Source organism: Sturnira hondurensis, unplaced genomic scaffold, assembly GCF_014824575.4.
Source record: "Sturnira hondurensis isolate 20B ecotype Veracruz unplaced genomic scaffold, ASM1482457v3 Scaffold0022215, whole genome shotgun sequence".
Taxonomy (NCBI): domain Eukaryota; kingdom Metazoa; phylum Chordata; class Mammalia; order Chiroptera; family Phyllostomidae; genus Sturnira; species Sturnira hondurensis.
The window spans coordinates 14,199,287-14,220,422 of NW_028094846.1; the positions used below are offsets into that span (position 1 = coordinate 14,199,287).

The 21,136-nt window shown below is 39.8% G+C and overlaps 1 protein-coding gene across 1 annotated transcript in view; it reads left to right on the plus strand.

Moving 5' to 3' along the window:
• The first annotated feature begins 12,220 nt into the window (after window positions 1-12,220).
• PLA2G4A (phospholipase A2 group IVA) overlaps window positions 12,221-21,136 on the plus strand; it is a 147,473-nt gene continuing 138,557 nt past the window's right edge. Inside the window, exon 1 of the mRNA XM_037035116.1 lies at window positions 12,221-12,414. The gene's annotated coding sequence lies outside the window, so the exon portion shown is untranslated. The remainder of the gene's footprint in view (window positions 12,415-21,136) is intronic.

Here is a 21,136-nt window from a genome sequence, read left to right on the forward strand (position 1 = left end):
TCTCTCTCATCCCCATCCCTCTCTCCAAAATCAATAAACATATCCTTGGGTAAGGAGTAAAAAAAAAGAAATCCATTTAGCTTTGGAGTCAAAGAGAAGGATGTAACTAACTTGAATCAGGACATTTTGACACCGAATCACAGAAAATGGGTAGCATCCGAAGGATGTGGGGTGCCACTGAAGGGAAGTGACAACAGATGGGGGCACTGCTGTGATGACGGTCATGTTGGCTGATGCTGGAAAGGAAGTGGGTGGTAGTGGTGAATGTGCGTGTGTCCATCTCCACGTGCCTCATGGAAGACTCATCTCCTTGCTCTACATTCAGGTGGTAAGGAAACGCCATCTGGTAGAAAGAGCAAGGGGAAGTCTAGAATGATGAATGATGACAGCACAGTGCTGCCTGGTGAATATTTTCTTCTTGATGACAAAAACTATGCCGTGACACTGCAAACACATGTATTACCAGAAGGGCTTTATGAGAGCAAGGCACCCCAGCCTTTCTGCAAAGGGCTCCCAACCAGACTTTTGGAACCAGACTTCGTGGCTCCCAGACTTTTGGATATCGGTGATCAGGAAACCACCGCCCCCTCCTCTTCTCCCTCCAAGAACACTAACCCAAATCAAAGCTTAAAATGTCACGTGAGCACTGTAATTTAACAAGAAGATAATCTCACAATACATGGCAACACTTCTATTTCCTTTGAAAGGATGATTCATACCACTTTCGTGCATATGATTTTGCTCATTTTTCTAGATTTTCCATGAAGGGATAACATCTTATTAGAGTCAAAATGGTACGGAGGCTGAATGTTGTACACCTCAACTCCACCTCTCACAGAGACGGGATGAAAAGCACTGCTTTCTTTACCTGTGAACCAAACCTATCCAAGGTCGTTTAGGACTGGAATATGACCTCAGGCCACAGCTGTGCCTTTTAGAACAGACTAGAAAATGGCTTAACCTCCCTTAGTGACAAAGCAGGATTAGTTGTTTATGCATTGGAGGAAAACACATGTTTTTCTGAATATTTCTTTGCTTGATGGCTACTAGATTTGTAAATACAGTCCTACAAAAAATGGCATGATTCTCATGAGTCACTGTGCTTCCACAGAAGGCTGTTGAAAAGTAACCTCGGAATAGGAACAGAAACTGAAAGCCTATTTTGACTTCCCCAATTTGTCGTATTTTTCTAAGGAACATATAAATAAAATAAAATAGCTGCATATGTATGTATTAATTCAGATAGAAAATATTGATAAAAGCCCTGGCTGGTGTAGCTCAGTGGATTGAGCGCGGGTCTGCGAACCAGAGTATTGCGGTTCGATTCCCAGTCAGGGCACATGCCTGGGTTGCAGGCCAGTTCCCAGCAGGGACTCATGAGAGGCAACCATACATTGATATTTCTCTCCCTTTCTCCTCCCCTCCCACTCTAAAGATAAATAAATAAAATCTTTAAAAAAAGAAAATGTTGATAAAGATCCAGTGAGCATCTCTGAAATCATTTGTTTACTTTTGGTAGAAATCATGTGTTTAGTTTTACAAATTAGCACGTGAAGAGAAGTAATAGGTGATGAGAAAATTTTGATGAGTAATGATTTCTTTTGAGCTTTATTATTTTGTAAAATATTTTACTTATTTATTTTTAGAGAGAGGGGAAGGGAGGGAGATGGAGAGGGAGAGCAACATTGATATGAGAGACAAACATCAGTGGGCTGCCTTTCATATGCATCATTGGGCTGCCTTTCATATGCATCCAGACAGGGGATCGAACCCACAACCCAGGCATGTGCCCTCACCAGCAATCAAACTGGGGACCTTTTGCTTTGTGGAACGATATCCAAGCAACTGAACCACACTGGTCAGGGTTTTCTTACTTTGTTCTTAATTACAATAATGTGTCTGGTGAAAGAAAGCTTTGGTTACAGACAATGCAATTTTCATCTCTACACAAAGTGAGCTTTCGAGCTTAGTCTTGATTTGGGGAGGAGAAACACTGGCACACTTCCTGCTAGCATAACAAGAATTTTCCCAAAATGAATGGGACTACATCAAACCAAAAAATGTATGCACAGCAACAAAAATTAACAAGATGAAAAGATAACCACGTGGGCTGCGAACCAAATAACCATGGTTCAATTCCCAGTCAGGGCACATGCCTGGGTTGCAGGCCAGTACCCAGCAGGGGACGCACGAGAGGCAACCATACATTGATGTTTCTCTTCCTCTCTCTTTCCCTTCCCCTCTAAAGATAAATAAATAAAATCTTAAAAAAGAAAAGACAACCTATGGGATGGTTGCAAATCTTTCCAAATCATATATTTGATAAGAGGTTAATATCCAAAAAATGTAAAGAGCTCATAAAACTCAATAATAATCGTCATCATGATCATCATTATCATCCAATTGAAAATGGGCAAAGGATCAGAGGGGGCATTTTTCCAAACAGGCACGTGAAACGCTCCTCAACATCCCTGATTACTAGAGAAATGCAAATCAAAACACTGAGCTATCACCTCGAGCCTGTTGGAATGGCCATCACCAAAAAGGCCAGAGATGACAAACGCTGGCGAGGACGTGGAGAGAAGTGGACGTTGTGCACTGTTGGTAGAATTGTGAATTGGGGCAGCCGCTGCGGAAAACTCCACCTCGAAGAGATGTCTGCCCCCCCGTATTCACTGCAGCGTTAGCTACACTAGTCAAAACTTGGAAACAACCTCAGTGCCCACCAGAAAAACAATAGCCACGGTGTTTGAAGACCGGGAATATCGGATCCTAAAAATGATAGGTGCATGCGTGAAATAAAAAAGCCGAATGATTTGCAACAAATGGTAACCACTGTAACCACAACAAATGTGTACATAAAACACCCTGCCAGTGTTTCTCTCTGTGACAGGGTGTATGTTTTTTCTTCTCTTTCTTCTGTGTAGCTCGCTGCCGTGGCTATGATGTCTATCGCAGTGGATGTAAGAAACAACATCTGTTCTCTACTTTCCTAAATCAGAGTTAAACTGTTCCTGAACCCCATCTGGCTAGGAAATTTAATTTCAAGCATTAGTGAAACTGTTTTTCCACTTACAATTCTCCATTCTCCGAGTTCGTGCAAGTGTCCTGTGGCTCTTGTAAAGTCCTAAACACTTAAGCAGAATACCCTGATTTTAGGTGACTCTGGTTACTAACGATAAGTCCAGAGCCAAGCCACATCATGCCTTAAAATCCAAGAGCTGTTCTTCTGCCTTTATGCCAAGCCTGAGTCTAAAAACTCCTGAAGGTGTAGTCCAATGTTACCATGGGTGCTATGCATGTCATAATACCAAATCTCTTCAGTCTCCCTTAAATTGTTTTTCTCATTTTCATAGAGCAAAACTGTTTTCAACTAAGAATAAACTGGCTTACTTGTTCAGGAATTAGTTTATGAAGTAAGGGGCCATGTGAAGATGAAATGTTAATAAATATGATTACAAACTTAATATGTATCACTGTGAACTACTTATATATCACTACATAATATGTATTATTTACTATGTATAAGGCACAAAAGTCCCTTCTTTTAAAAGGAGTCTCTGATCGATCAATCTTGCACAAATATCTTCCCCTACCATTGGCCAAGTGGCCCTTCCCCCGAAGTCTTGCTTTCTGCTCTCTCTCTGAGGCCATGAACGACACTGATACTGTGTAAATCCCCAGATTATCAGATCCTTTCTACTTTGTCTCTCAGTTTACTTCTTCTCATAATTCCCTCTGAGCATTTGAGCTTTGCAAATGTAACTGGGAGGGGGACTGGAGGGAATTGGGGAGCGCAGTGCAGTCACCTCCCTCTTTTATGCTGGCTGCTTCAGTAGTGGCACAACTTAAATGGTTCTTTGTCCATGGAACGCCAAGGTCAGGCTATGCAGTGGAGAAGGGAAAAATGGCCATACCCAGGAGAAGTGAACTCCAAAGGATGGCACGTGCATTTTCAAAGTGATATTTAATACGATTTTTTAAGTTATCAATGAACAAAACAAAGCATGTGTGCATAAAACTCGAAATTTCCTAGTTCCTTGGGAACTTTTTCTTTTTAACTTCTCAGGCTCAGTTAGTCTATCTGAGAGTGGGCAATGGGAAATGGCTCTAGAAAAAGATGGGTGATTTAAGGTCAAAGGTTTGGTTTAAATCTGACTCCGACATTCAGTCTTTGGTGAATCACCTCCTCTCTGAGAGTCCAGAGTTTCCCATCCTTCCATGGGGGTGATGGCAGTGTAGGCTGGGCCAGGCCAGCAGGGCCCCCGGTTCACTCCAAGTCACACGCCGCTCCAGTGTATGGTCCCCCCACACTGGGGAGACCTTCCCTCAGCACTCATGTTTAATAGCAGGGGGCACATTTTGTAACCCCGAATCTCTCCTTTTTCCACCAAATTGTTTTCACAACCTGCGGGTAACAAAATTCATGAGGCCAATGATACAAATTTACGAGGTACACAGCAATTTGAAGTTTAAATCTTAGTGAAAGTGATCGAATATGTTCCACGTAGGAGAATGAAGTCCTTAATTCTAAATCGAGTCTCTGAATCATTCGTCTTATGAAGATTATCTTCTCCCGCCGTGGGGTGTGGTTTGTTCCTGTGTTGATTCTGTCAGATAGATTCAGCCCTCCGTTTCCACCGTTTCCATCTTGGTAGGTCTCCTCCTCTACGAAGTAGATCGTATCTTCTTCACACAGTAATCCCTTTGGTGTTCTTCCTTCACATTTCGCTGTTTCCATTCTCCGGTTTGTCCTGCTGGCTTCCTGAATCCCCATTAAAAACGTCATTCTCCGTGAAAATCCCAGAATCCAATGCTCACCTCCGAAAGCAATCAACTACTAACATTAAAACAAAGCAGTGCAACTACCCACTGCCATCTTTCGGATCTGAACATTTTTTTCTTGCCTATAAGAAAATGTCTAAATCCTTCAGTCTATTAATCAGGAATTTTAAAAGTCTCACCCCCGATAGACATTTCTAAGCTCCCTTCCTGTTAGTCTCCCCATAAGTTCCCCCTTTTCTCCCAGAATTGCCTTTGTACTTCCTGCTGACCATTGATTCTGGCTCTGCCTTTGCTGCTTCAATGGTGACGACCCACCTCATTCCATTCCTAATTTCATGGCTTTCGGACCCAATGCAGCTCTCCCCTGTCTCTCTCTCCTCTCTCTGGTGCTTCCTGTTTGAAAGACTGACGATAGCTCTCAACGCTGTGCATCTTTCACAACTTTCTGTGCTTGTACTTTTTGATTCTTCTCTCTGGAACATTCCTCCCATACTCCGTTTCATGGCTGGTCATTCTCTGGAGGCCTTTCTAGGACATGTTGTCTTTATTGTTGTTTTCTGAAGCCATTATCTTGTTTAACTTGTTTATTGCCTCTCCTGTCCCCTCGAAGATAAACTCCATGAAAACGTGGAGCTTGTCTATTCAGTGGCTCTCCCTGCAGTGCCTAACAAAGTGGTAGGCACATGATAAGCAGGCAAGACTTCTGGGGAAGGGCTACATGGAGCTCTTGGTAAAGTTTGGTTATGTTTTCAGGGGTTTCCAAGACCACACAGAAACAACAGAAAACAACAACAGCTTCTTATGTGGAAGGGGTGAAGAACTTGGTCAATGGGCCTGTCAGTAATAATGTGTGCTTATTGAATTTCATTTTTACTTCCCAAGCAAGCTACACTTCTTTTAAATTTTTTTATTTATTTAGTTTTAGAGAGAAGGGAAAAGAGGAAGAAAGAGAGGGAGAGAAACATCCATGTGTGGTTGCCCCTTATGCGGCCCCCACTGGGGACCTGGCCTGCAACTCAGGCATATGCCCTGACTGGGAATTGAACCGGCGACCCTTTGGTTCGCAGCCCGTGCTCAATCCACTGAGCTATACCAGCCAGGGCCAAATTTTATTATTGATTAATTTTTTAGAGAGGGAGAAAGGGAGAATGAGAGACACAGAGAGAGAGAGAGAAGGAGAGAAAGAAAGAAACATTGATTTGTTGTTCGACCCACTGATGCATTCATTGGTTGATTCTTGTATGTGCCCTCACTGGGGATCAAACCTACAACCTTGATGTATCAGGACAATGCTCTAACCAACTGAGCTACCTGGCCTTGGCTAAGTTACAAAATTTTTAAAGGCTCTCCTAGAAAAAGATATTTAAAAATCATTGTGAATGATTGATCAATTTAACAAATCACACTTACTTAGGCGATTAGATGCTAATTATTAAATACATACTATATCCAAAAACAATGCTATGTATGAGTTGGTGAAATATTCCAAACCAAATGACTTTTGACAAATGATATATCTTAAACCGTGCATTTATTTTAAATGTCAGAAAGGATATTAAGGAAAATAGAAATATCTAGAAAGCCAAACCAAAGGGAGATTTGTTTCCTAGAACTAGTATAGATGGAAAAGTAGTCATACCCTCTTCTTCCCATTTCAGTGATAAATCAAACTATTATCTGATATTAAAATTTAACTGTAGCAAATTAGGATCAAGAATGGACATACAACTGTTTAGGATATTAGTCTTTTATTTTATTCAGTTCTTGGACCAGTCTGCTATTATCAAAAAAGTAAAGATATTGTCCTGGCTGGTGTGGCTCAGTGGACTGAACAACAGTCTGCAAATTCAAAAGTCGCTGGTTCGATTCTGGGTCAGGGCATATACCTGGGGTTGTGGGCCAGGTCTCAGCTGGGGGCATGAGAGAGGCAACCCATCGAGATGTCCCTCTCACGCATTGATGTTTCTGTTCCTCTCTCTCTCTGTCCCTTCCTCTCTCTCTAAAAATAAACAAATAAAATCTTTTTAAAAAAGTAAAAATATCTCAATAGGTATTAATAAATCTTTACATATATTATGTCAGCAATATTTTTCTCAATGGTCTCATCTCCATGAGTAAAACAGTTGGATCATTTTGTTAAGTTGGAATAAATTTGATTAGGACAAATGCTTTTGTTTTTTATTTTTTCATAGCAATTTTTGGAATTATGTTGTAGTTTTGAATTATCTCAAATTCTACTTCACCCTAAAAAATTAATTTGGGGCAAACTGAGATTTAAGGCTAGATCATAAATGTAATGAAATTAACTTCTGGTACGTGACTATCTTTGTCATTTGGGTGAAGGTTAAGAGTTACCTGTTTGTTGTGCTAACAATCAGAGAAAAGTGATATGTATGTATGTATGTATGTATGTATCTATCTATCTATAATATAGATAGAAAGAGAAATTGTTGGATTTGACTATGTATTTGAACAATCAAATTTTTTAAGAAGCAAAAGTACTCATGATGCTCTTTAGCCACTGATTTTATAAGTATTATTATCTCAGTTTCTTATGAAAACCCTTTGCTGACGTCTATCAGACCTCAATAACCTGAGGAACTTCAGCCATTCACTTGGCAGTAAACTTCCTACTCAAAATTACTTCCTAAGCAAAGGATATGGGCTCAGGCTCTCTCGTGGTCACCAGCATGTTTAAATATAAGAACACAAGTATATTTTAAAAGCCTGTCAAGTGCCTGTAAATTTTGTTTCTGCGCTGTGAATTGGGCTTGAGCCCATTGTTGAAGTTAGACAGGCACTTGTTTTTTAAATTTTTAAAAGAGATTTTATTTATTTTTAGAGAGAGGGGAAGGGAAGAAGAAAGAGAGAGAGGGAAGTATTAGTGTGTGGTTGCCTCTCGCACGCCCCCTACTGGAGACCTGGCCCACAACCCAGGCATGTGCCCTGACTGGCAATCTGACGCGTGACCCTTTGGTTACCAGGTTGGCACCCAATCCACTGAGCCACACCAGCCAGGGTGGCACTTGTTTTAGCAAGTTTAGAAGGGCCTCAAAGAGCAGAAAACAACTTGCTGAATCATTGCCACAAGTAGGTAAAATGAATTAGGACAATTTGGCTTTGTCAAAAGTTCCTGAATGTGGTTTGTCTGTAGTCAAAATATTCTACTGTGTAGTCAGTCATATTAATGGTTGACTCCATGACCTCTCCATTTGTACAATAGAAGTTTGTAATCTGTGACAAAACCTGGGGGGATCCTGAAATAATTTGTGCTTCCACTTTGTCTGCAAAAGAAAAAGAAATATTTTAAGGGTATTTTGTCGAAGTCAATGGGTAGAGAGAAAACTTCATGGTATAAGTACCACAGTGGAATGATCTGACGTGCATCAGATTGTATTTATTTGGGAAGGCAACCTAGAGTGATTTTAAGAGGAAGCAGAAATGTAGGAGTATATTCCTTTTGATAGTATATGTAAGTAATAGTAATGCAACAGAGTAACTGAATATTTTCACAGTAAAGTGAAAATGAAAATGTAGATATAAAAAATCTGAATATAGAAACCCAAAGATGAATGAACGAATTGGGAAAAATCAGGAGGAGCAAGACAGTTACCATCACTGAGGAGGAAGAGAATAGGGGAGAACTCCTAGCCTGGGTGCTTAGGGGGCTTTATTTTCTATCAGTGGCTCTCCGCTGCCACGAGTGTGTTATAGGCAGGGATCTGCCTGCCTTGGGGCAAAGCCAAAAAGATGATCAAACCAAACTTGCTGTAAGAGTTGGTATAATACGCTGGAAAAAAAAAGTGAGGATTTGGGCTGAAAACCTGGCTTCACTACCTTTTTGTGTGCTCAGGTGATATTAGGATTCTAAATAAAGATGATGAGGCCCAATGACATGACTGTCGTGGTTAATGATACTGAAAATGTCGTGATAATTCAAAGCACTTGGCTCTCGATAACGAATCACAATGATACTACTACTGCTTTGTTATGGTTCTTTTAATATGTTTTTAAACATTAAGGAGGAAAACTTTAATAGAATAGTCATAATCTGCCTAACATTTTCAGCTCAAAAAGAAGACTTGAGAGAAAATTATTGCTTCCACCTTTCAGGTCAAAATCATATTGGAACTGTATGGATGTAGTAAGTTTACATTGAAAGTATAAGTGATAACTTCCTACACATAGTTAACTATTAAGATATAGTGCTTATTGTTTGCAGATACTCTGTCCCTAGATCTGTGCTTTCATTGTGACATTTAATATCTATATTCATTGTAAATGTATTTTACTTAGGGCTCATTTGACTCTTCTCTCTGATTAGCCTCATGTATCCAGAATTTTATTAGTATGGGTGTGGGGTGAGGGGTGGAGTGGTTTTAAAAATAACCTTTTTCTTTAGTAAAGATGAAATGACAGTGGCAAGTAGAGTGCTGTGTCAAGTTCATGATATCTTTCAACCCAATATCATGGATACCAAATTTAACAAACAGCCTTTGAGCTCCTAATTGTTATGGGCTTGGGGTTGGGTTTGGTTTACCAAAATAAAGAAGTCTAGTCTCCCACCATCATGGAGCATAAAATATCCTTTTCTTGTGTAGCCAAGTATAATACAAATTGATCAGTGTTCTATTAAATGTTCTTATTCAAGTGGAAGGATTATTCACGCTGAAAGGGGGAGTGGGCGGAGACATTTTCTACACGAGGCAGTAATTGAGTTAAAGCTTCCGGGATGCATAGGATTAGTTCAGCGGAATTTAAGGGAAAGCTGTGCAAGGAGAATGGTCTCTGTGTTGAATGAAAGATGAGGGTCCAATAGCTTGATGCGAAGAAAGTTCATAGGTGAGAATTACCTCACTTTACTTGGATTCAGATGTCTCAACTAACTTGATTTTGCTAGTATATAAAGAGAGGAAAGACTCACATGAATGATATTCACAGACAAGTACTAAGAACTTATTATTTTACCATAAATATACTTGCAGAATATTCAAGCATAGCAGTGGGTAAGAGGGACATATTATTATAAGCAGATTGTTTAATTGGTGGCCATTGAGAGTCTTCTCTATGCCCATCCACAACCTGGATTCGATTTCTCTATTCACTGTCTCTTAGCACCCTAATAAAATGGTGATTAGCGTGCTGGATAATTATTTTTACTGGATGTATGGATTGAACTATGAAATAGTATTTCATTCTTTATGTCCAGGCTTATGGGCAACAAATGACTTTCATGCAGTTTTAGAGTACAGGATAGATGAAGTGGAAGGTCATACAAAGAGAATAGAAGCAACTGTGTATATAATCATGAACACAGAAGGTTCTTCTTTTCTGCTTTTTGAGCCATGGGTTTTGACAAGTAGGTATTTCCTTGTTAGTTAATTCGGCCAGTTTTGAGGCTGTTCCTTTTGCTCACTCATCCAGTGCTAAAATTAACTTACTGTTCTCAGTCTAAAATTCTAAGTCATTGATCATTATTATTAGCAAATGGTATGAAACTCACTGGCAATAATGCAAGAGGTGGGATTCAATTTAAATTACAGGCTGCTACAATATTGCTCAGTTTCAGCTGATTTCCACATTTATTCCTTCTCCTAACTTATCTTCATTGGTGGACAGATGCAAGGAAGAGGGTTTTTCAGACCGAATTGATCTTACTGCCTTGGGTAGGCGATGAGGGTAGGGTCTCTCTTACCTAAGGTGGAGGCAGAGATTCTTGGAACTAGTAGACTAATACTGGAAATATTTTTTTTGTGTGGGTAGAAATGGGCAAAATAAGGACAATAAATCTGAACTTGGGTTATGCATCTCGAGGTCTATGTGAACAATGAGATCATAGGTAGGGAGTCAAAATGGTTGTGGGTACAGAGGCCACAGAACCACAGCACAGAGAATTGGGAGGGGTCCTACACCAGTTACATGGCGTGAGAGACATGCTTGCAGAAGGTTTCATTCACTGCAAGCATGGAGATACGTCAGCATGACTTAGTAAGCCTGCAAAGAGGTGAACGTCTTCCCATAAGTTCTAACCCTAGCCATAACATACTCTGAAATTTTCTTTAAAAACATTTAATTAAAAATTTTCCTTATCTTTGCTCTGGCTATTGTGGCTTTGTTGGTTGGGCATCGTCCTGGGTCATGGGTTTGATTCCCAGCCAGGACACATGCCTAGATTGTGGGTTTGGCCCTCAGTCGGGGCATGTGCAAGAGACAACCCATCAATGCTTCTCTCCCTTCCCTCCTCTCTGTCTAGAATCAATAAAAAATAAAAACAAAAAATAATTTTTTCTTATCTTTAACGTGATGCAGTGTTGGGTATCCTCTTCAAATATTGGGAGCTACAACCTTTTATTAGCAAAGTGATAAGAACATGTGAAGCTGTTGTTTCAAGAAGGGCTTTATTCCATCGGTCTTAGGATGAATATGTCCTGAAGGCACACTTTTTCCTTCACCAATTGTACCTGGAGGAAAAGGGGAGAAATAGCAGTGTACTCTGCTCCTCTACTTCGCACATACCAGGTTTTAAGAAATTCAGGGTCTTCTTTGCAAAGAGAGAGATCTTCATCCCCATTAGACACTACTGGCCTGTCCTTAAGAGAGATTTATAACATATCAGGAGAGATTTATAACATATCAGGTTGAATTTATGGGAGAAAATAAAAACAAAGGGAGGTTGAGTGTTGAGCTACAGAAAGCAGAAAATCCAGAAGAATGGATGATGGGATCTGCTGAAATTATCTTCTTTGAAAATGTTATAAGAAAGCTAGGAAAGTGTGCTCAGCACTTGATTAAAGGTGAAAATACAAGATGCTGGGTTTGATGAAGAGATATACTGATGAATCAATCTTTAAAGATACTGATTCATTCTAGAGAAATCTGGCTAAATGTAAAGAGCACCTTCTTTGTTACAGTGGTATCAGGTATTTGAATTTACATTGCAAAACTGCAGTTTCACCTGATTTGGTCCTATCTACCCCCAGATCTCAACATAATTATTACAGTCTTTGATATGCCTTTAATCTTAAATTTACAAACAAATAGTTATCAACTTGAGTATTTGAAGTTTGGGGAAAAGATATTTGAACAGATTTGATTTTAGAGTGGTTTTCTATTGTTCATCTTCAAAATGTACTCATTTTATATTTTGGGCTATACACTTTGCCTTGTTAAGAATATAAAAATGCTCTAGGTTATTCATCTTTTTAATTTAGTTCTCACTTGTTTGGAAAAAAGAGGAAGCAGTAACTGCTTAAGGACAAGAAGTACTTCCAGACAGACACACACACAGAGAAACACACACAGAGAAACACACAACAGCCAGCATCCATATAATTTAGGAGTTGTTAACCCACATGTTATTTAAGCCAGTGTTCTGACTTCAAACTCCTGGTTCTGTTAATTGGTCACTTACAGTAGGACACTAACTTCTTCAGGGACAACGCTTCCTCTCGCTTCCTCTTTCATTCCACCTTAAAACTTCTACGAAGAATAAAGAAAACCAGCCCACGTTTTAGCCCCTCCCACCAGGGAAAGGGCTTAATTTCTCAGTGGTCGCCGGATGAAAAAGGATCCCTACAGAAAGCCAGAGGCATAAAGGAGCCCGAAGAACCTCATGTAACTCTGAGAACTGTAAGCGATATATTTACTCTAACCCCCGCTCCGCTCCACTTCTTTCTCCCACCCTTCCTCGGCTTTTAGTTTGTGTCTTACTTGGAAGGAGCACGGGACGCGGGGGAATCCTAGTACGCACCGCTTTGAAAAGTCTGCCCGTCCTCTGCCTTGGCAATGAAACAGATCAGGGAATTTAGTGTTCTTCTAACAAATGCCAGTTTTGATTTCCGGGGTCTAAATGCACGATGAGGTGTTGTCTTCACTTACAGCCGGGAAAGAAAGCCAACCCCACATTCCGAGAGGCAGCGTGGTGGCGCTCCTTAGGGCTCCACGTGAAGCTACCCCAGGGTCACAGACGCCCACCCTAGAGCAGCGTGCATTTGACAACCCTAAGGCTCCTTAGCCACGGAATGTGTGGACTCACTTGAGTTTTGAATAAAAAATAGTCATTTCGTTTACTTATGCAAAGCATTCCTGGGTATTTAATGTGCTGCATTGTTAGCTGGAGGAAAAAAAAAAGACAGCATTGAAAAGTTAACTGTAAAACAACTGGTATTCTCTTCGCCTTTTCCCTAAGTTAGTGGGCATGCTGAGTGTAACAGAGTCCAAAGCTAAATCCTGGAAAACACTTGATCAAATAAGAATAAAGTTAAGTGTTGAGTGTGAAATACTATTTCCGTAGTTTTGTTTTTGAAGAAACAGTAAAAAGGGGCATTGGATTTGAAATAATCGCAGCTTAACGTATCTAGGTCTCCTACACTATCTAATCATTTTAGTCCTAAAAATAATGATTTTTCACTTCGAACTGTTCTAGAACAAGAAATGCTCTTCCTATTGGTCGATGATGTAAGCATTTATTCTTCTGAGGCACATGGAAAGTACTAGAGGCACATCATTTGGGTGGGTGTCAATTCTAAGCTATTTGCATATTTAATACTTTCAAGGAGAATTTGTGTTTTAGTTTATTTCTGTTTGGTGCATGAGCGTGAAATTGTAGCCCAAGACATATTTGCAGAGCACTGGTGAAACAAATCCTGTTCCAAGTATTTAAATTATATTCCAGAGGTACCTAGACCTTGCCAGTCAAGTTTGATGTTGAGATAAGAAATATTTACTTGCTTCTTTCATCCAGTGGAGGAAGAGTAAACATTTCAATTAAGCAATAATTGTGAAATACCTAAAGATGTGTTTAATCTGCATTTGCTCACAGAAGCTTTACAGACTTTCTACAGGGGAATCACATTTTATAGGTCAAAAAGCTCAGAAATCGATTCAGTAATTTTTTTCCCTCCCGAAATGGAAGTCAAGATTGATTTACCATGTTAAAAAGAAGTCACTTGTGAAGTATTTTGCCTTTACGTTTCAGGAGGAAAACAAAAATTACGGAATCGATTTCCAAGTACGAGTAGAAGTTCGCAACACAGAGACACTTGGGCCTGTTTTTAATTCATCGGCATCATGCTTAGTATCATTGCTTGGAAAGCAAAGTCACGAAACCAAGTCATTTGCATATTAAAAATAAGTTCCAGGAATAAAAAAGAGGAAGACCGAATTAGCTGTGGTTCCTTTTCCCCTCATTTTGCCTTTTATTTACCATCAGCTTTTCCCCCCTCTTCTTGCTTACAGACGGTATAGCCTTAGTCATTCTCAACTTTTTAAAAACCACAGACCCTTTCACAGGGAGTATGAAGGCTGACCCCTCCCATTGAAATGCACACCTGCTCCCCAACACGCACAAATTTGGAAACAGCTTTAGGAAGTGCATATCCCTCTCCCCAAAATAATTCATATCACATGAATATGCAGTATGTAAAACTTTTGAGTTTTCTGATAATATCAAATAATTACTAAATGATTTTAATTATAAGTAAGGTACCATGTAACAGCGAATACTGCGATGACCATGTTCTTCACCTATTTGTTAGTGTGCTGGAACTCTGAGAAGTTTGATGGAATGGAAAAATTACTTGCCTGGCAACCAAGTGACCTGGATTCTAGTCTTAATCCCAATAATAACTATCTGTACAATACTAAGCTTGCCATTTTCCTGTAACATACATTTTTAATTGCTGAATGCACTAAGTAAAACATAGTAAGAAAATAAGACACAAGTTATTTTTAGTTGGATTATGGGATATCTATATTTGCTCTTATATTTCAAAATTCCTAACTGTGTTTCTCAGCACGATTATGTTTTATAGTATTCTCATTTATTACAAAGATAATTCATGCTCAGTGTTTAAATTTCATTAAATATAGAAAATTGCAAAGAACTAAAGGAAAAAAATTACTTATAGCTCCCTAAAGGGATAACTACTTGTAAACTTGTCATTCATTCATTTATTCAATCAACAAATATTTATTGAGTGACTAGCGTATATCAACAAAGAGACAGGAAATCCTCTACGTACAACTCCTATGTTTCTAGACATTTTTCCATACCTGTACTCACATGTAGATGTTAAAACATTATCATACAGGCTGAAAGATAAACAGGCATATGGAAAACGTTAAGAATTTATTTGAGCAAAAACTGATTGGGATGAGGCTGTGCCAAACCGGAAGTGGTGAGGAGCGCGCCACCAGCAGGATCCCGAGATGTAGAGGAAAAAGTGGAAGCGCAGTAAGAAAATTATTGATGGGCTACAGCTTAAAGCCTAGTTGGCTGTGTGTGATTGGCTGTCCTTAGGTTTCGGGTCTGTAACAATGAAGCATTTGCAGGGTCGGATTTCGGAGGCTTCGGCGGCGTGCAAGGCACCTCAGTGTAATGGTCTCCTTGTTTAATTAATTTAATATACTGTTCACGCTGTTTTATAACATGCTTTCACCTCCATCATGAAATTTTCTGTTAAAGTGTGATTTTTTTGTGTGTCTCTGCGCTATATTGTATGTATTTATTTCCTAAACAAATATTATTGTGTAACATATTGCTATGTTTCACCCTGTGCGAGTAAGGACAGTTTATTCACAAAAAAAATATGGTTCTCACCACGATGTAATTTTAGTCTGTGGAAATGTTGCACTGGCTGCTGATCAGTTGTTGGATATTTAGACAGATTACAGTTTTCCAACATTATAAATACCTTTTCAGCTAGGACCTTGTCTGTAAGCGTACACATCTTTGCTTACTTCCTTTGGGTAGACTATTACAATTGTGTGTCACGAGTTCTAACAGAAGATCCACCACTTACACATTGTGAGATAAGCCAATAATTGCTTTAGCCGAATGTTCTTTTGTCAACCATAAAATTATTATTATGTTTGCTATTTTATTCTTGAGAAAGATTGGACCTGTTTATAAGCAGTATAAGAGAGAACTTCCCCAAGCCAGCATTGTCTTATCACAACAAGGAACAAATTAAAAAGTTCGACAATTGTTGTATGAAAATGGTATCTCGTCTAAATTTGCATCTCTTTTAGAACCAAGGTTGAACAGTTTTCAAAGTGGCCACTTACGGGTCCATGTTTACGAGTTACCTCTTTCAATGTGAGTTTTAAATCTTTTCTTTCTCTGTTTTAATGTCTGCTTTGGTAAATATCAACAGATATGACTCACATGATCCAAGGCCCCTTGGGGTCCTCCGTTTTGAAAAGTGTTCAGGGTCTTAACGTGAAAGGCTAACTTTTGAAATGGAAATATAAATTCTGGGAACATTGCTTTTCTCCGTTTTAGAGGATTGACCTTATTGTTTCCTGAAAACCCATTTTTGGAAATGGGCGAGATGCCTAGAAAAATGGAAGTAAGTCATTTTCATTCTCATGGACGGACGGTCATATTCTACAAAATTAGGGAAATTTCAGAGAGTTTTGAGAAGAGGACCAAATCCTTGTAGACTCCCCTACAGGTCCAAGAACATCCAGACTTACCTAATGCCAAGAAGGGCCAAGGGTTACGTGATGATTCCTTCCACAGGTTTCGTAAGAAAACTCGTGTCCATGTTTGTCATGAACCGACTTAGAGAAAGTGAGTTTAAATTGTAGTTGGCTCTTGCTCTTCTACTCCTTGATGATTTGGGCGTGAACAGTTGGGCGAAGCAGAAAGTTGTTTCTTGGATTTCAAGGAAGATAGTTAAATAGGACAGATAGTGTTCTGGTCTCTCGGTACCATCACTTGCCTGAGAAAATAGACGCACCCCATTTCTGCTACTCTTGCTATGTGATTCTGTTTGAAAAAAATATCAGAGGGCCAATGATATTTTTCACTTGCACAGCGTTTTTTGGTTTGTGAAGAGATCACTTCAGAACTTCATTTCGACAAGGACCTTGTAAGCTAGCAGAGCGGGTAGTCACATTTTGCAAATGTGAAAAGAGAGATGTTGAAATATCAAATGGCTTACTTAATGTCCCAGTTTTATGGTTGCCATCTTGATGCATTTTGAATGCATCAATTGATTAGCTGGTTTATATTTGCAGTTTTTATCTTTGTAATTTTTGAGGCTGTCAAGCTCGTCCTCTGTTGGTTAACATCAGAACATTTATTGGGGAAGATCCAGTACAGGTTTCCGTGTTAGCTCAATTGTTCTTCTCTTTTAACTAGATTATTGATGGGCCTAATAGAGAGAATTGCATAAACATGTAAGAATGATTTAAAAAGTGAGGTATGAATATCGTATTTTGGTAATAGCATTTAATATAGATGTGTTTTATAAAAAATAAAGTATATAAAAGAAATTCAGTGAATTTGTAAATTCACTTTACAAAAAATAAAGTATATAAAGTTTTCCCTAAAAATAAAAAATAGACACATTAGGAGTTATAGAAGAACTACTAATTTTACTAGTGGTTGTAATTCCATTTGGCGATAGAGCATTCTGTTAGAGCCTGTAGCTCTTTTGGGCTCTTTTTATTAACCCTGGAAGTTAGCATAAAGTGTTTGCATAAAAATAGTTAATCCAACTTTGGATTAATCATTAATAGAAAAAATCATTATTATTTTACCTCTCTAAACAACTCAGCAGCCTGGTAAACCTGATACTTCTTTTCAGGAATGAAAAACTTACATTAGGTGTAATATAGTTTATTATGCATATGTGTAACTTGATAATAAACAATATGTAGTAGGTCAAGTTTGAGTGCAAGATGCAACTATGCCCCTAGAAGCCCCAGGTCATTGAATGGCTTCTGAATTTCAGTCAGTAAATTAGCACACTTCCTCTTTGCCCCACACTTTAATGCCCACAGCTTTAACAAGATAAGCAAGCTGAGTTCAGCACGCAGTCAGTGAGTGGTGAGCTGGGCGGGTAGGCCCCTTGTGGCAGAAGATATTCTTGCTGACTTCATGGGTCTGTGTCTCTGAAAGAGACAATACCTTCCAAGTAGTTCAGGCGCAGATGAATTGTGTCTTCAAGTTCTCTTCAAGCTCTTATTTTTATTTATGGGAATAAAAGGGTAATCTTTTATTCAGGGGCTTTCACATGCCATGTTTGATGTAATGTTATAAAAGTATTGAGACAAGTAATTTAGAGCAACTCTGTAAGAATTTACAGAAAAGCGAGCAGGGGAAAAGTGCTCAAAGTTGTGGGGACCTCCTGTGCAGGCTCCTGCACCTGTGGTTCAGGTTTTGCAATAGCCACAGTCCCTAGTGATATCTGCCCCCACACCTCAGCAGGTATTGCCTTTCCTCCCATTCAATTGCCATAAAGAACAGAAACATGAACTTAAAATAATGGCGGTCATGAACTTAGATCTCAAAGAGATAACCCAGAGTCATTTCCATAGTTCAAGACAGTCTTGTAAGTTGCTGCTTTCAATGTGCAACGGTAACCCGCATGCAGTGTCGTATTCCTGATTCTCCGAAGAAGAGGCTACTGATGTGTACTTTAGGAAGATTCTCCTAGCAAAAAATTCTAAGTGAAACCGATTTTGTGGTTAATTGAGAGCTTAATTACAACATATTAAGGTGGGTACTTCTAATCTATTTCTAGGCACTTACTTTTTAAGGTGGCAGCAACCAGGAATTTATATTTCAAATATATAGAGGTTCACAATACTTATATGCTTTTTCTTTTATCTTTATCACCAATAATGCCTCTTTTGTCAATGGAAGGTATACAAAAGAATTAATTTTGTGAGATTAATTTAGCATTTGCAGAAAATCTTAGTATCTGCTTACATTTTTGTGTTGACACATCGACTTGGTTGATTAATATCTTAAGAGTTGTCGTCACAAGGAAAAGAGCACTCCTATAAGAATGACAGTGTTCTGCGAGAAAAATAATTTCTACATACTATTTTATTAATACGTGTAACAGAGCTGGGAAAATAGTAGAGAAAATGTATTTTTTAGAGATTCCATTTATTTATTTTTAGAGACAGCAGGGAAGAGAGGGAGAAAAAGATTGCTCAGTTGCCCTTCACATACTCCCAACTAGGGGACCTGGTTCACAACCCAGGCATGTGCCGTGACCAGGGATCGAACCGGTGACCTTTTGGTTCTCAGACTGGCACTCAGTCCACTGAACCACGCCAGCCAGGGCAAGCAGAGTGTACCTTTTTAATGCTTAGAAAAAGAATAGATACTATAGGAAGAAATTAGATAGACCGTCCTCTTTTTCACTTAAGAATTTCACTCATTAGATCAAAAATATGCCGATGCTGATATCAACCAAGAATCGTTGCTCACAGGGCTGTGTGCATTTATTCCTTCACCAATTCAGTAAGTTTTGATTAATATTGGCTATATGTAGGCATTGTGCTACATTTAGGGTGGAGAGAGACAGTTATTGAGCAAACAATAAACAGATAATAAAGGAAGCATGTGAACTTTAATGGTAGACAGTAGCCCGGGAAAGTGAAGGATGGAAAGGTTTTGCTGAGAAGTAAAACTTAAGCCACAGTGTGAGGGATGAGAAGCCATGGTGAGAGGTGATGGAGTAAGAATGGTGTGGCCCCAGGTGGGGGCTCCAGGCCCAGGACAACATTTGTAAATGAGCCCACAAAGGAACAACCAAGGAATCCGATGGAAAACCGGGGGGTGGGAGTTGTGTCATGGAAGCAAAGGGTGGAAGGTGGTCCCAGAGACACAGAGGGTGGGAAAGTGAGGCTACATTTGAACACTTGGTGGTCAGGAGAGGTCTTGGTTAAGGGCAGTTTCAGTGGACAGAAGAGAGTGAGAAGGGAGTGTGACTGAGATGCCAAGCGGGTGGATATGGTGGGAGCAAGTGGCCCTTTGAGGAATCTGTCGGGGGGGGCGGTGGGGGGGAAACACAGCATAAAAATGGAAATGCAGGGCAAAGGGACAGGGGCTGGAGGGGGACCAACAACAGCTTTGTCGGTCCGTTTATGCAACAGAAACCACAGTTTGCTGATTGAGAAAAGACAGGCACGGAGAGAGGGATTTTGCACCTGGAGAGGCGTTGTGTGGGGCCTGGTCTCTAATAGGAACTCTGTCTGCTTTGTGTGCTTGTAGAGGAGTTAGTTTGCAGATCTGGTGGTGGGAAGCTGAGCAACTTCCCTCTGGCGCCTTCTGTTTTTTCAGTGAAGGGAGATGAGCTCATCAGCTGAAAGTGGGGTGGAGGTGGGGGCAGGGTGAGAGACTGGAGGGGAAGAAGAAAGTCATTTTCTAAAGTGGGAATGCAAGGTGGCCAGAGACACTTAGAAAGATGCCGTATAGTGTTGAGAGCCCCTTGGAGTTTCGAGAACGTGAACCTAGAAATGCAACCAGTCTGCCAGGTGATGTGGTTTTTCTCCAGCTCTGTTAAAAATGCAGGGAGCAAACTCAGAGCCGCTAGACCCACTGAGGTCTTCCAGGAGTTTTCACAGAAGGAAAGACAGAAAATCTGGAAATCTTTCAAATGAAGGATCAGTACACTAAGCAAAAACGCAATATAAGAACAAAACATAAATTCATAAAACAAAACTGCACAGGAATTCACGATCATGTAGAATACATACATATCCTTTTGTCTAAGGTAATTGTTTACTAGGAGTTCCAATGTGTGGTAGGCAGTAATTGAATCTTTGTGTTTTTCCAGACTCTGGTTGGAGGTTGTTAGGCCCAGCTGGATTCCACACCTCAGTGAATCTCAATGCCTTTTTTACCTGTTCCAGGAGTCACGTGCTGGGTCCTTTTTCTGCAAGTCCCAGCCTCTAGATTTGTTATTGTTGTTTTCAGTTCTGATTGTTTAAAAGCTGCCTCACCCCCTGTATTGGATGCCCGGCTAAGTTCCTGTGTCTGGTTTGCATCACGTGTCTCAGCGTTTTTTAGTGTGTGCGTACTTCTCCAGGTTCCTTGAGAGCCTGTTGGTGCTTCCTCAAGAGAATGCTCTGTACAGTTGGAACAAAGATAGCTAGCTCTACCACATAAAGATGACTAAAATGTTTAATAGTTGATCATCAACAAAGAGGGTCTTTACCCCCTTGCTTCTAGGATGTTCCTTCTTCCACCTGACATAAATCCTTCCTTTTGCAACTAAAAGTCATTTCCTTTTCCCCCCAATCCTTAGAGCTTTAGAGAACAGCTCATATTAAAAACAAAATTCAGCCAAATCACTTCGAAGCTCTAATTGGCTTTATTCAACAATTTATGGGTTGGGCAGGATCCCATCGAACAAGTAGAAAGGAGCTCCTAGGAACTGTAAAAAATGGAAGGCTTTTACAGGCAGAAGGAGTGGGATCAGGAAATTTATAATAATAAGTGGGTTGTTTCAGCCAAGGTTGCTTTCCTTAGGGTGAAAGGGTGAGGGACTGTTATGCAGATTACCTCACTAGTGCTGATCAAGTAATTCCACATTGACTGCTT